Source organism: Lissotriton helveticus, chromosome 10 (genome assembly GCF_964261635.1).
Source record: "Lissotriton helveticus chromosome 10, aLisHel1.1, whole genome shotgun sequence".
Classification (NCBI taxonomy): Eukaryota; Metazoa; Chordata; class Amphibia; order Caudata; family Salamandridae; genus Lissotriton; species Lissotriton helveticus.
Window position 1 is genome coordinate 1174028445 of NC_136071.1, and position 16811 is coordinate 1174045255.

At 48.2% G+C, this 16811-nt stretch overlaps 1 protein-coding gene across 1 annotated transcript in view; it reads left to right on the forward strand.

The window, feature by feature from the left end:
* The window catches only part of TBC1D5 (TBC1 domain family member 5), a 1704599-nt gene that overhangs the window by 117656 nt on the left and 1570132 nt on the right, over nucleotides 1-16811 (forward strand). The window contains exon 3 of the mRNA XM_078664018.1: nucleotides 787-831. The gene's annotated coding sequence lies outside the window, so the exon portion shown is untranslated. The remainder of the gene's footprint in view (nucleotides 1-786; nucleotides 832-16811) is intronic.

Genomic DNA, 16811 nt, shown 5'->3' on the forward strand with positions numbered 1-16811 from the left:
TCTTCCAGGTGGCCTAAAGCTAAATTGTGTTGTACATTACATACGCGTTATTTTTGCGTTTCCATTGAAGGCTCTTGAATATTCAGGTTACCAGGCCTTCTTTTCACGTTTCTATTGTATTTAAATATGGAGAGTTACGTTTCCTACTGCAGACAAAGTTCATTGCCCAATCCATCAATGAAGTATGTTTGCAACAATGTGTACAGCATTTTCGCCTCTAATCCTGGAATAGTGCAGTCAACAGCCGCAAGACGCACAGTTAGCGTTACAAAGAGCCTGCATTGGCTTCCACCATGTGCAGAGGTCAGCAACTTTTGACCCATTTGAGTGAGAAACTTTTTTTTGGGCTGAAAGAATCTGTACATTTTGCTCCAAATGGTGGCAAAGGTGGTAAGTGCAGTAAACCAGTAACTGCACAGAAATGTTGTGCGAAATGTCTTAATAGCATCAGCGACCCTGAGAACCTTTCATGTTGTGAAACGGAGGCGCGCCCATTGTGTCCGCGCGCCCTGTGCAGCGTCCATTGCAATGTCTAAGGTAAGGGGGGCCGGGTAAGGGTAATGGCGCTAGATGGCGCTCAAGAGGTGGGTGGTATAGATTGTGCCCCCTTGGGTTTTATCTTAAATTCTATCAAATGTTTTATTTGTTGTGTTTCTTTGGTTCTTATTTCATATGTCCGAACAGCTAGAAAGATCTTTAACAATGTATTGAAGTCGGAGAATGCCATTACTTTCCTAAAATGCCTAACCTCCTTTTATTTTAAGCTTGCATTTGTTTTTATTTTAGGGGCATCTGAAAGGTACAGGCTCCCGGTTTGAGCTGCTTTTGGAGGTAATGCTTTTATTTTTTTCGAAAATATGGAATGTATTTTCTCGATGAATGCAAAAATATTTTGTAGCTTCAGTTCCGGCATGTTTGTAATTCTCACATTTACCTGATAGTCACATTGACGGAAGAGCAAAGGGCGCACATTGAAATGCCATGTAATTTCTGTTGGAAAGTAACCAGTGTTACCAAGACACCATTTATTTTACTCAATTTACCGACCTTGAAGGATGGAAGGCTGTGTTGGTCTTGTTGTTTTAGGGATTCAAACTTGTGACGTGCAGCTCACTGCTGCTTTCAGAGGCGATCATACATTTCACTGATGCATCATGCCAGCTGCAATAGAGCCGTCAGTCAGTGCTTAATTTGTAAAAGAATAAGTGCCAGGGACACTGAGCTTGCTCCATCCATTGCCCCTGCCAGCTGTCAGTGACAATATCAACACAACTCTTAACCGTCACACCCCGACAATTCAGATTATTTCGGCCGCCAAAGCTGTAAGAATGGCTTGGGTGGTAGGTGTCAGTCATTGTTAATGTATGTTAAATTAATAAACGACTGTTGTTGTGCTCATACCTAGATTAGGTAGACCGCACCACCATACGGCAGACTGTAATAAGCGCTGGTGCTATCCATGCCGAGCACCGGAAATCACCGGCTCAAATTAAGCACTGCTTCAGCTACTAAACGTCATTAAAGTAAAGTGACATGACGGTGTGTTTACGATAAAAATTGTTGAACGGGAATATTTGTGATACGTTTACAGTGGTCAATGGTCTTAGAACTGCAGACCGGGTGATGGAACGAGAATGGACCAGATAAACCTTTGTCGAAGGCGGTCACTCACCAACTTTAGATATTTGTGAAGAGCAAGGGCTCGTGTATGATGCCTAAGCTAGGTTCAGACCGGGCAGGAGTAGAACTTGAAGAGAGTTTAAGGATGATTGCTGGTGTCCGCGTGTTGGAGTGAGGTTTTGTTAGGACTGTCGATGGTTTTAGACCGTCTACAGTTGATTCTGAATGAGAGAAGACCATGTCTGGATGTGGCAAAGGAGGAAAGGGTCTTGGCAAAAGGGGGCACCAAGAGAACAGGAAGGGTGCTTCTGGAGAACATCAGAGCGTCACCACGCCTGCCATGCACCACCTGGCACGCAATGGAGGAGTCCAGCGAGTCTCTGGCATCTATGAAGAGACCCACGGTGGGCTCCAGGTCTTTCAGGAGAATGTGATCTGGGATGCTGTGGTCCACACCGAGCATGCCAAGAGAAAGAGCATCTCCTCCATGGATGAGGTGTGTGCCCTGAAGTGCCAGGGGCGCCCTTTCCACATATTTGGTGGCTCAATACGTACTTCAAAAAAACACGAGCCATGGGCTTAAATCTGTTCGCTGTAGATGGTAAGGTGCAGAAATGCATTCATCTGTTTTTAACAGATCGTGAAATCATTATAATTCGCACCATATACCTGTAAACCTAAACTTGTGACACGGGGTGTTCCCATCTTCCGCTGCCATGTTCCTCTTCAGTTGAATGTCTAGCACTGTCTGTAAAACTTCTTCTATTGACCCTGGAACTGCTTCCATTGGCGATAGAGGCTATTCAGGCGATACACGGCTTAATTCCTTAAAACGAAAACCATCAAGACAGATAATACTAACGCTTAATCATCCTAATTTGTGGTATTCTGACAATTTTGCCGGACTATCCGACTCTATGCTTGACTCCTTCAGATCGGGCTCGAAGTCTTTGTATGATTGACTATTCTTTCTATGAAGAAGCATGTCGCAGCTACTAGCAACGCATCTTTTTTGATTTGTGTATTGAGGAGATCCTTTCCTTTCCTTTCTGAGCTTTTTCATAGACCGCCATGGATAGTATTGCCTTTGTACAATCTTGCTTAAATGTTATCTTATCTGTTGACCTCGATTTGCTGCAAAAATCCATTGGGAAACTTCAATACAATCAGAAATCTGAGACTTATGAGTTAATTGGGCCTAAAGAAACTTGAGCATGTTGCCCCAACCTTCCGTCAACTTCATTGATTACCCGCAAAGAAGAAAATTTGCTGTAAGACTGTTTGTCTAATGCACAGGGTTTTTTATATTCAGAAATGTGATTATCAGCAGACTTTTGTTTGGTACATTACTGGTAGGATTTTAAGTTCGAAGGGACTTCTGTTTTAGGTAACCTGGTTCAAGTCTTAGAAATGGGGAGGTGCAGCTTTCCAAGCGCAAGCGGTTCACATTAGATATGTGTTGGCAGCAGAACCTTCGGAGGCTTTGGAAATTATTGAAGACCTCGTTTTTACTTTGACATTCTTCTACCAGTCTTTATCTGTGTGCAAAGCGTTATAGCGCAAAGAGACCTGGCCTTGCAGGTAGGCCACACAGGCTTTATAACATTTCCAAATTAAATACAATTTTTCTCAAAGCAACATACAAGTACGTAAAATAGCCGAGCTACCAAAGAGGCCAAGGAGCTCTTGTAAGACCAGCCAATCGTTCTTTGATATGGCGTGTATGTTTGTTGGAGCCTTGCGCAATCGAGAGGTGCCTGGAAATGTTGAGGCTCTAAGCAGACTCAAATGCAACGTCTTCATGGTGACCACAAGTACACAACTTCCTTGGATAACGTTTTTTCCCCAACTGGCACCTAAAAATGAAAGATAAGGAGCTTCCCCACTCCAGGATACATTCCAATAAGAATACCCCCCCTGCTGAAAAGTACATGCGCAAAAATTAAATGTCATGAATGTCATTTTCCAGTGGTTTCCTATAGGGCCGTTTTTGTTTTCTTTACATTTTTTTTACATTCTTTTCATTAAAATGTATTAACGTTTTACAACTTCAGCAAATATATAGATCATTGCCATTATGCATTTAAGTCGTCATCACTAATGAATGCTTAGGAACTGCCAATTCTTTTACACATTTATACGAGTTGTATTCGGATTATCAGGGAATGGGCCGTGTAAGATCTGTTGTTCTGTGCTTTTTATAGAGTCACAGTGGATTCATTTCTGTTTCAGTCCAGCCTAGATTTGGGGCGCCAAGTCCCCCAAAACTTCTTGAACTTGCTGGGCAGCCCCGCCCTGTGTATCTCACCCCTTCCGCTTCCATGCAGCCATCACTGCTTCCCTCTTCTGTCCTGTGTCTCTTCGGGCCACTTCGAGTGGTGCACGAGCAAACAGACTATGATAGCTCACAATGTCAATGTCTCCTCTGTCTGTCCGCCATGATTAGTGTAGGACAGATGTCCAGCAGGGTGCCTTCTACTTCATCAAATCTCACCATTACTTTCTGCCAAAACATTGTATTGTGGGACATAACCAAGTAATATTAACAAATATGCCCCTTATTGACAGTCCCCCAAACAGGGTGAGGAGTGGACGTAGCCAGAGGTCTTAAACTGAGCCCCAGAATAATATATACTGTGTAGGATTTTCAGTTGGACAAACCTAAAACCTGTCTTAATGGGGTACAATAAAGCCTCACCACTCATCCTCCGCATCCTTCTCCTACATGACTTACCTTCAGGGTTTGGGGAGCATTTTTGTCCAATGTTCTACAGAAGTCAGGCACCGCTTGGGACAATGTTTCCCCACCCTTCTAATGTAGACTGAACACAGTTGGAGATATTTTAAAAACCGAGTATGCTACATTTGAAACTCTGGACTCGGCTATAGGAATGACCACATTGTGCCATGCCCCGCAGAGAATCACCTACTAATTCCTTTTTCTTATCTCTTGAAGTGCTACGGTGATGCGTGGAGAGATGAAGAAATAATCTAGGCGAGCGTAGGATTGATGGGCTGCGGGAAAAAAAGGTATATTCCTGTGTGGCCGGGTACCCATATTGCCAAACATCAGAAAGACCCAAGTCAGCCAGCCATTGTGTAAAGCCCCCTGAAACCGCTCCAGTTTGCCCATGTGTAGGAGAGTAGGGTCTGCAATCCTATGATCACCCAGATTTTTGCTTTTTGCTGCACTGGTTTACGACTTTCCCTGGCTGTGGGCCTGCTAATCAGACCCACAGCCTAGCTGTTCTCTCTATCCAAATTGTACTCAGGTACTGAATTGGCACTGGGCCCTCTCTAAGTCCCTGTACCCAGGGCTGAGGTACCCAGAAGTCTCCCAGGGGCTGAAGCATGTATTATGCCACCCCTGGGCTGACTATCTAAACTGACACAACTGGCTGCACGACAGCTGGGGCAAGGTGGTGTACTCACCCCTTGCTTTAGATATAGTATACCTATATCAAACCCTAAAATGGACACACAGATCTCCTATCAGTCACTCCTATGGCAGGCCTTAACAATCCTGAAGGCAGAGTGCTTGGAATCGTGTGAGATGGTGCTCTGGCATGAGCTGAGCCTGTCTGCGGCTTTCGGGATCCATCCCTTAGCCGTTTCCATGATATCGCATACCATATACTCTTAAGTGCATTATAATCCTCGCGGTTATATGCCAACTCTGGTATCGCTTTATCAAAACATGTCGAGTAAGGTGTCATACGAATTGGAATACTAACCCCTCGCCAATTCTGGCGACGGGGTTAGCATTCCACCCTTCTAGAGGGACACGACATGTATGTAACCCCTAACCCCGGTTAAAATCAGACAGAGCCTTAGCATCCACAAAATGGATGCTGCCACCGAGACACAAGTCTGCCCTCCTGCTGCTGGGAGTCCTCCCAGAGCAGGAGATAAGGACAAAGGGTTCCTGCCAGGGGCGGTGCCAGCACCGTCCCAGACAGGGTTTGTGTATTGTAGGTAGGCAGGGCTTCAGAGGAAGGTGACTGCACGTGGCACCCCGGTGCTCACTGTGCATAGGCTGGCTGGAACCAGTTCCAGGGTCACTCCAGACCCTGTGCTGGGGAAAAGCCCGCCAAGGAAGTGGGTGTAACCACCCCCCTCCTAGTCCCACCCCTAGGGCAGAACTTAGTCGCGTGCCAGCCCCTTTTTACAGGATAAAGGTAGGAACTGGCCCCCTTCCAAATCAGATCATCTTTGAATCCTGAAACTACTTTCCACGAAAGGAACTCAAGACTTCTTCCTAAGATTTCTCCCTTGTGACTAAGGAGTAGTCACCCTGCATCCGCAGGCACCATCTTAAGAACACTGCGGTCTGCTGCAAGTCTCTCCTCCGGATCAAGACTGCCCAGCTCGACGAAAACCGGCTTCCCTGGCACCTCTGACCTCTACCTACATCATCAGTCACGCTGAGATTCGTGGGTGTGACGAGACCTCGAGGGACCGGCCATCTTCAAGACTGCACGACTTCTGCACAGCAAGCCCGCCGAGTAATTACCTGGTGAGTGCTTTGGGGTCCGAGAAGCCCCGACCCTGAGCAGCTCCAGCACCGAAGCGCAGCCTCCCAGCATCTCCACGATCTGCGTGGGGCCCTTCTGCTTTTTGCTGCTCACCGCGTTGTTTGGCTACTAGCCCGCTGGCTTGTGGCCTTCTGAACGACGCCCGACGACATCACTGCTGCTAGTCTGGTTGCTCCAGACTGGCCCTTGCTTCCCTCCATCGGAGAAGTACCCTGGACCCTCCTGGTCCGGCTAAGACGCCATTTTAGGTCCACCGCGTGGGCCTTGCATTTGCCAAGACTTGTTGCCCAATCCTGGGTCCAGCGACGTCGACAGCAAGAACCTTCGTGGGACAGCTCGCACCTCCATCCTGGTCGCCGACAACGCCTCCTGGTCCGAGAGACTGCAGAGCCCAGCAGCGCCCACTCACCTGACTGCGGTGACTTCGCCCGGTGCCATCCTGGTGCCCACTTAATCACTGGCTAGTGATTCAAGAACTTGGTCCCCTCTGCTTTCAGGTTTTCTTCTTCCTTGATCCAGGCTTGGATCCATCGAACTTTTCTTCACTGGTCGCCTGCCAGCAACTTCCTTCTTCCAGGCTCCTGGTCCGGCAACGAGATTCCCGACGTCTTTTCAGACCTATGCAGCTGCAGCCCCTGGGCTAGGTAACTTCGGCACTTCGGTGTCCCAGCATAGCCTCACTATCCTAGGGTCAGGATCCACTGTCGTTTTCTCCCTACCAGGTCGGGTTCGCCCGTGAACACTAACTTTGCCTTTACTAGCTTCCATAGACTTTGTCCCGCATCCCGCGTGAGAGTGCACACTCTGCACCCGAGTCCCCTAGGCCTCCTAGAAGTAATCTAACGATTCTATAGTCAAGTCCTAGCGATTCCAAAGCCTATTAGTACTGTACTTACCTGCTAGTAATTTCGCATTCCACTTTTAGAGTATATGGTTTTTCGTGCCCCTCGGGCATTTGTATATAACGTGCTAACTTAAGTATTTTCGTAAGAGTTTTGTTGTGTGCCTAGCACCCTGTCCTCATAAAGAGTACAGGGTTGTTGTGATTCTAATAAATACACTGTTTATTTTCATAACACTTGTGTGGTGTCCTTTCACTGGGTGTTCAAGGGGTAATGTGATGGTAAAACAGCTGGCTTAACACGCCCTCTAGAGTCTTAGCCTTAGACTGCTCGTATCCATGCTACTAGGATAGCTGGTCTATAAGGTTGACTTACAACCAATAATCAATAAGGGTTGTTTGGACTGATATATAGTGATCACTAGAATAGTGAACACTGCACATCAGGCCAACTTCTCACATTGGTGAGCAGCGGTTGGGATTTGAGCTTGCTGTTGTTTTACCACACATGCCCTAAGAATATCTTGTGAAAGATCACATAAGTACTAAAGGTACATATAACTTAGCTTAGAATACTCTGAGTTCTACTGAACCAGCTGTTGTAGCTCCTAGGGCCTAGCACACCCTAAACTACAACTCTAGCAAGGGATCAGTAGGCAAACACATAGTGTAGGTAAGTGCACCACTTACACCTCACTAGAAAAGCATGTCTACCCAGGGAGAATCTACTGAGACTCCCCTGGTCAGTGTTGACCCTCCACAGGTCACTTCAAGATATGCAGCTCTCAGTTTTCAGGAGATGAGACAAATCTGTGTCTCCAGAAAACTGAAGCAGGGGTCTAACCCCACCATTCCCTTTTTAATAGGTCTCTTAGAGACTTATGATGCGAGAAAGCTTTCTCAGCTAGATGGGAATATGCCAGCCTTAGAGGGAACCTCTGGGGATCCAGACCTCCCCAACACTGCTACTGCAGTTGAGGAGGATGAGGATCAGGAGGAACTCTCTGGGGATGAGGTAGACAAAGGTCTTGAGGTAGTCAGAAGGCTAACCAGGACCAACTTAGACTTACTTGGGCTAGGATCTGGGGGACCCCCAGTACTAACCCGAAGTGGGCCTAACCTTGGAGTTAGGAGAGATAGATCTCTTTCTAGGGACTCCAATAGATCTCTGCACTCTAATGCCTCTTCTCAGGGGAGAAGGAATCCTCCACAGAGGAGATTTACTTCCCCTCAGAGAAGGGAGCATGAAGCTAGGATGAGACAAGCTGAACTGAGGATTGAAAGGGAAGAAATTGCCCTGGCCAAAGAGAAGCTTGCCCTGGCAAGAGAGCAGCAGATGAGTGGGTTAGCTCCCACTGGTGGCAGCAATCTCCCAAGAGATAGAGAGAAGGGTTTAGATACTAAACACCTGACTAAAATAGTGCCCCCCTTTAAGCAAGGGGATGATATCCAGAAATGGATGGCTGCTCTGGAGAGGGCCTGCACTGTGCAGTGCATTCCCCAGAGTCAGTGGGCAGCTATACTGTGGCTCTCCTTTGATGGTAAAGGTAGAGATAAGCTCCTCACTACAAGAGTAGAGGATGCTAACAATTACCAGGTCCTGAAGAATACACTGGTTGATGGGTTTGGTTTAACCACTGAGCAGTACAGGTTGCTGTTCAGAGACACCCAGAAAACTCAGTCTCAGGACTGGTCTGACTTTGTGGATTGTGCCACTAAGGCTTTGGAGGGCTGGTTGCTGGGTAGCAAGGTTACAGATTACACAGGATTGTATAATCTAATGATGAGAGAACAAATTTTAAACAATTGTCAGAACCAGTTGTTGCACCAGCACCTTGTTGATTCAGATCTGACCTCTCCCCAAGAATTGGGAAAGAAGGCAGACAAATGGGTCAGGACAAGGATCAAGCAGAACCAGAACCAGAACCAGGGTGGTCAGAAGAAAGCAGACCAGAAGGGTAATGTTAAGAATGAGCAAAATGACCAGAAGTCTTCACCAGGTCCCCAACAAACCAAAGAGGGTGGGGGTCAGGCTTCCCAGAAGAAGAAGACTCAAGAAGGCCAGTCGAAAAGGTGGTGCCAGTACTGTAAAAGTAAATCTCACTGGTTTAGTGAGTGCACCAAAAGAGGAGGACAAACTCCTGCCACTACAGCCCCTAAGGCAACTGCACCCCCTAGTACAGTCAGTAGTGGTAGTGTACCTCCCAAGGCATTAGTTGGGTTAACCTTGGGTACTGAGGGGTCTGACAACTTAGTTGGCACACTCACTCAGGCTGTCCTTGTCTGTACAGGGGATATGGATATGTCCCCTGAAATAAGTCCCAATACTTTGGGCAAATACAGGCAGACACCTTTGATAAATGGCAAAATGGCTCAGGCCTATAGGGACACTTGTGCCAGTGTCACCATGGTGACACCTAACTTTGTGGACCCTGGACAGATCATGCCAGGTACTGATTTCCTGGTGACCAATGCCAGCAATGTCACTACTAATCATAGTGTGGCAATTGTGGCTTTCTCCTGGGGTGGAGTGAAGGGACAAAAGAAAGTTGTAGTCAGTTCAGACCTCCCAGTTGATTGTTTGTTGGGCAATGATTTGGAGTCATCACAATGGTCAGAAGTGGAGCAGAGGACTCACATGGAGATGTTAGGCTTGCCAGCACATGTGCTTGCTGTGACTAGGTCACAGGCCAGAAGATGCCCCACTGAACAGGTGCTGGATCCTGAAATGATGGACCAGACACCTTCCAAGAAGAAGAGCAGTAAGGGTAAGGCTTTGCCTTGCCCCTTGCCCCAGGTTGAGGATCAAGTCTCTGAGGAGGCTGATCTGGAAGAGCTGAGGGAAACTGAGCCTAAAGAGCTTGAACTTGATCAAGTTGAGTTTCTGGGCTCAGGGGGACCCTCCAGAGCAGACCTGGGGAAGGAACAGTTGAGCTGCCCTTCCCTTGAACCCCTCAGACAGCAGGCTGCTGCTGAGGCTGCAGGGAATGCCACATGTGCCCACAGGGTATACTGGGAAGATGGACTCCTGTACTCTGAGTCAAGAGACCCCAAGCCTGGTGCAACCAGGAGGCTGGTCATCCCCTTGTCTCTGAGAGGTTTCCTTCTCACCTTGGCCCATGAGATTCCCCTTGCAGGTCACTTAGGTCAGACAAAGACTTGGGACAGGCTTGTCTCACACTTTCACTGGCCCCATATGAATGAGAATACCAAGGAGTTTTGTCGCTCCTGTGTCACTTGCCAAGCCAGTGGTAAGTCAGGTGGCACAACAAAGGCCCCCCTCATACCACTACCTGTGGTGGGGGTTCCCTTTGAAAGAGTGGGGATTGACATTGTTGGTCCAATGGAACCCCAGACAGCATCAGGGCACAAGTTTATACTGGTGGTGGTGGATCATGCCACCAGGTATCCTGAAGCTATTCCCCTTAGGACCACTACAGCACCTGTAGTGGCAAGAGCCCTAGTTGGAGTGTTCTCCAGAGTGGGTTTCCCTAAGGAGGTCGTTTCTGACAGAGGTACAAACTTCATGTCAGGATATCTGACTGCAATGTGGAAGGAGTGTGGTGTGAACTACAAGTTCACCACACCCTACCACCCACAATGCAATGGGCTTGTTGAGAGATTCAACAGGACCCTCAAAGGGATGATTCATGGGCTACCTGAAACTCTTAGGAGAAGATGGGATGTCCTGATCCCCTGCCTCTTGTTTGCTTACAGAGAGGTCCCACAGAAGGAGGTTGGCTACAGCCCTTTTGAGCTTCTGTATGGACATCCTGTGAGAGGACCCCTGTGTTTGGTGAAGGAAGGATGGGAGAGACCTCTCAAAAAGCCTGCAACCAACATAGTGGACTATGTACTTGGTCTCCGCTCCAGGATGGCTGAGTATATGGAAAAGGCATCCAAAAACCTTGAGGCCAGCCAAGAACTTCAAAAAGCTTGGCATGACCAAAAGGCTGTTCTGACTGTGTACCAGCCAGGACAGAAGGTGTGGGTGCTGGAGCCAGTGGCCCCAGCAGCTCTGAAAGACAAATGGTCTGGGCCCCACACCATCATTGAGCAAAAGGGAGAGGTTACCTACTTGGTGGACCTTGGAACTCCCAGGAGCCCTCTCAGAGTGCTCCATGTTAACAGGCTCAAGGAATATGTTGACAGGAAGGACATGAGCTTGCTCATGGCCACAGATGAGGGACAGGAGGAAGAGAGTGACCCTCTCCCAGACCTGCTCACTCAGAATCCTGATGATGGATCAGTTGATGGTGTTGTCTTTTGTGGCAGCCTCACTGAACATCAGCAACAGGATTGCAGGCAAGTTCTGCAATCCTACAGACATATGTTCTCTCTGACACCCAGCCAAACTGATTGGTGTACCCATGATGTTGACACTGGAGACAGTCTGCCTGTCAAGAGTAAAATCTACAGACAGCCTGATCATGTTAGAGACTGCATCAAAACTGAAGTGCAGAAAATGTTGGAGCTGGGAGTCATTGAGCCCTCAGATAGCCCTTGGGCTAGCCCAGTAGTTCTAGTGCCAAAGCCTCACACCCAGGGTGGTAAGAAAGAGATGAGGTTTTGCGTAGACTACAGAGGCCTCAATGCAGTCACTAAGACTGATGCCCACCCAATACCAAGAGCAGATGAACTTATAGATAAATTGGCTTCTGCCAACTTCTTAAGTACATTTGATTTGACAGCTGGGTATTGGCAAATCAGGTTAGCTGAGGAGGCCAAACCCAAGACAGCATTTTCTACCCCTGGAGGGCATTATCAATTTGTGGTAATGCCTTTTGGACTGAAAAATGCACCTGCCACCTTCCAAAGGTTGGTGAACCAAGTCCTCACTGGGCTGGATGACTTCTGTGCAGCATATCTAGACGATATTGCTGTCTTTAGCTCCACCTGGGAGGATCACCTGGTCCACCTGAGGAAAGTGTTAGAGGCCCTGCAAAAGGCAGGCCTCACTATCAAGGCCACAAAGTGCCAGATAGGGCAGACACAGGTTGTATACCTGGGCCACCTTGTAGGTGGAGGCCAGGTTCAGCCACTGGAGAGTAAGATACAGGCCATCAAGGACTGGACTCCTCCAATCACCCAGACTCAGGTTCGAGCTTTCTTGGGCCTGACTGGGTACTATAGGAAGTTTGTCAGAAATTATGGGTCCATAGTGACCCCTCTTAATGACCTGACAAGCAAAAAGATGCCAAAGAAAGTTCAGTGGACAGCAAGCTGTCAGAAAGCATTCAATGACCTAAAGCAGGCCATGTGCACGGCACCTATCCTAAAGAGTCCAGATTACTCCAAGCCATTCATTGTCCAAACAGATGCTTCTGAGTTGGGTGTGGGGGCTGTTCTGTCTCAACTGAATTTTGATGGTAATGATCAGCCTATTGCTTTCATTAGTAGGAGGTTGACACCCAGAGAGAAAAATTGGTCAGCTATTGAGAGGGAGGCCTTTGCTGTGGTCTGGGCCCTGAAGAAGCTGAGGGCCTACTTGTTTGGCACTCACTTCACCATTCAGACAGACCATAAGCCCCTCTTGTGGCTAAATCAGATGAAGGGTGAAAACCCCAAACTGCTTAGGTGGTCCATTTCCCTACAGGGGATGGATTTTACAGTGGAGCATAGACCTGGTACTGATCACAGCAATGCTGATGGGCTCTCCAGGTACTTCCACTTAGAGCAAGAAGACTCACCTGGTCAAGGTTAGTTTATTGTCCCAAAGTTTGGGGGGGGGGGTCATGTAGGAGAGTAGGGTCTGCAATCCTATGATCACCCAGATTTTTGCCTTTTGCTGCACTGGTTTACGACTTTCCCTGGCTGTGGGCCTGCTAATCAGACCCACAGCCTAGCTGTTCTCTCTATCCAAATTGTACTCAGGTACTGAATTGGCACTGGGCCCTCTCTAAGTCCCTGTACCCAGGGCTGAGGTACCCAGAAGTCTCCCAGGGGCTGAAGCATGTATTATGCCACCCCTGGGCTGACTATCTAAACTGACACAACTGGCTGCACGACAGCTGGGGCAAGGTGGTGTACTCACCCCTTGCTTTAGATATAGTATACCTATATCTAACCCTAAAATGGACACACAGATCTCCTATCAGTCACTCCTATGGCAGGCCTTAACAATCCTGAAGGCAGAGTGCTTGGAATCGTGTGAGATGGTGCTCTGGCATGAGCTGAGCCTGTCTGCGGCTTTCGGGATCCATCCCTTAGCCGTTTCCATGATATCGCATACCATATACTCTTAAGTGCATTATAATCCTCGCGGTTATATGCCAACTCTGGTATCGCTTTATCAAAACATGTCGAGTAAGGTGTCATACGAATTGGAATACTAACCCCTCGCCAATTCTGGCGACGGGGTTAGCATTCCACCCTTCTAGAGGGACACGACATGTATGTAACCCCTAACCCCGGTTAAAATCAGACAGAGCCTTAGCATCCACAAAATGGATGCTGCCACCGAGACACAAGTCTGCCCTCCTGCTGCTGGGAGTCCTCCCAGAGCAGGAGATAAGGACAAAGGGTTCCTGCCAGGGGCGGTGCCAGCACCGTCCCAGACAGGGTTTGTGTATTGTAGGTAGGCAGGGCTTCAGAGGAAGGTGACTGCACGTGGCACCCCGGTGCTCACTGTGCATAGGCTGGCTGGAACCAGTTCCAGGGTCACTCCAGACCCTGTGCTGGGGAAAAGCCTGCCAAGGAAGTGGGTGTAACCACCCCCCTCCTAGTCCCACCCCTAGGGCAGGACTTAGTCGCGTGCCAGCCCCTTTTTACAGGATAAAGGTAGGAACTGGCCCCCTTCCAAATCAGATCATCTTTGAATCCTGAAACTACTTTCCACGAAAGGAACTCAAGACTTCTTCCTAAGATTTCTCCCTTGTGACTAAGGAGTAGTCACCCTGCATCCGCAGGCACCATCTTAAGAACACTGCGGTCTGCTGCAAGTCTCTCCTCCGGATCAAGACTGCCCAGCTCGACGAGAACCGGCTTCCCTGGCACCTCTGACCTCTACCTACATCATCAGTCACGCTGAGATTCGTGGGTGTGACGAGACCTCGAGGGACCGGCCATCTTCAAGACTGCACGACTTCTGCACAGCAAGCCCGCCGAGTAATTTCCTGGTGAGTGCTTTGGGGTCCGAGAAGCCCCGACCCTGAGCAGCTCCAGCACCGAAGCGCAGCCTCCCAGCATCTCCACGATCTGCGTGGGGCCCTTCTGCTTTTTGCTGCTCACCGCGTTGTTTGGCTACTAGCCCGCTGGCTTGTGGCCTTCTGAACGACGCCCGACGACATCACTGCTGCTAGTCTGGTTGCTCCAGACTGGCCCTTGCTTCCCTCCATCGGAGAAGTACCCTGGACCCTCCTGGTCCGGCTAAGACGCCATTTTAGGTCCACCGCGTGGGCCTTGCATTTGCCAAGACTTGTTGCCCAATCCTGGGTCCAGCGACGTCGACAGCAAGAACCTTCGTGGGACAGCTCGCACCTCCATCCTGGTCGCCGACAACGCCTCCTGGTCCGAGAGACTGCAGAGCCCAGCAGCGCCCACTCACCTGACTGCGGTGACTTCGCCCGGTGCCATCCTGGTGCCCACTTAATCACTGGCTAGTGATTCAAGAACTTGGTCCCCTCTGCTTTCAGGTTTTCTTCTTCCTTGATCCAGGCTTGGATCCATCGAACTTTTCTTCACTGGTCGCCTGCCAGCAACTTCCTTCTTCCAGGCTCCTGGTCCCGCAACGAGATTCCCGACGTCTTTTCAGACCTATGCAGCTGCAGCCCCTGGGCTAGGTAACTTCGGCACTTCGGTGTCCCAGCATAGCCTCACTATCCTAGGGTCAGGATCCACTGTCGTTTTCTCCCTACCAGGTCGGGTTCGCCCGTGAACACTAACTTTGCCTTTACTAGCTTCCATAGACTTTGTCCCGCATCCCGCGTGAGAGTGCACACTCTGCACCCGAGTCCCCTAGGCCTCCTAGAAGTAATCTAACGATTCTATAGTCAAGTCCTAGCGATTCCAAAGCCTATTAGTTCTGTACTTACCTGCTAGTAATTTCGCATTCCACTTTTAGAGTATATGGTTTTTCGTGCCCCTCAGGCATTTGTATATAACGTGCTAACTTAAGTATTTTCGTAAGAGTTTTGTTGTGTGCCTAGCACCCTGTCCTCATAAAGAGTACAGGGTTGTTGTGATTCTAATAAATACACTGTTTATTTTCATAACACTTGTGTGGTGTCCTTTCACTGGGTGTTCAAGGGGTAATGTGATGGTAAAACAGCTGGCTTAACACGCCCTCTAGAGTCTTAGCCTTAGACTGCTCGTATCCATGCTACTAGGATAGCTGGTCTATAAGGTTGACTTACAACCAATCATCAATAAGGGTTGTTTGGACTGATATATAGTGATCACTAGAATAGTGAACACTGCATATCAGCCCAACTTCTCACACCATGTCTCTGAGTGGATCTATCTAAATGTGTGTCCATAACTATAATCAAATCTCCTATTATCTCATCCGGATCCGGCGTGGCAAGAACTTTCCCCGCCGCCTCATTGAGGAACTGTTCCTGATGGTCATTAGGACCAAATATATTCACCACTGCGATTATATGATCGTTGAAATAAATATGTCGGGCAAAAGTCGACCAGGGATTTCAGCGTGAGTTTGTGGGACCATTCCCAGAAAAGTGTCCCCAGGAGTGTAGCCACCCGCCTTTTTACGAGTCACTGAGGAGAAATATTGGTGGTCAGACCATCTAGACCGCAAACGTCTCCGATCAGATTTAAGCAAGTGAGTTTCCTGAAGTAAGCATACCATACAACACTTTTAGGATCCCCAAGGGAAAAAAAAGTAAAGCCAAGCGCTTCACTGGAGCATTCAAACCCCGTACATTGAGCCTAAGCACATTTACCATGAGTCAATTGGATAATATATGGTGCAGGTATCCAAATTCCGAGCTGAAACTCCAGGCCTTCAGCGGTGCACAGCAGAGCTGGCCACCTGCATCCATCCTGCCAGAGTCATGCGACCCCTGCTTGCACAGCCTCGACTGAGCAGCGGGGCAAGCTGCAGGGCCTGTGCCCACTCTTCAGCTGATGGTAAATCCGCACTGTGCAGGGTCATAGTCCACGACCAGACGCATGTGTGCACGTTCTGTTTTTTCGGGATACACTGATCCACCTATTTCAGGGAGGATCCGTGGATCCAAACGGAAGGGCCATGATCGGACCCGCGGATCCTACGAGATCATCTGTTTTTTTATTTTAAACTTCGCAAATGTTTAACAGTCCAGATATTTATAAACTTTTCCGAAATGTAACCTTTTCGTGACCAAAACTACAGAATGAATTTGCACCAAATCAAAAAAAAAAGTCCTTGAGCAAAGTTATGTCATGTCAAATTTGGTGTAATTCTGCTCCGCTGTTTTTTCTCTATCGTGGAGCAAAATTACTAATGGAATTAAATTGGGAGATCGTACTTCTGGGACTCCTCCCCCTTTTTTCTTGGCCCCGCTTGTTTCACGAGATCGGTGTTAAGTCTCTGCTCAGTAGGCACCAATCTGGTTTCTCTCCCAGTGTTGCCTAAAAAATGTGATCGGTGTCCAAAAGGAAGGTGCCTAGTGCCTTTAAAAAGTTCTTTTTGGCGTCTCCAACTGTATATTAGCACTGACTGGCTCAAGAGTACACATACTTGTTTTGCATTCTGTTATTGTTAATTTATATGCTCACTAACCCACTGCAGCCATTGTGGAGAGTTGAGCTAGCTCTGTGTTCGTTATGATCAGTTTTTCCTGGCATACATTAAATGGCATTGTTTTACATGC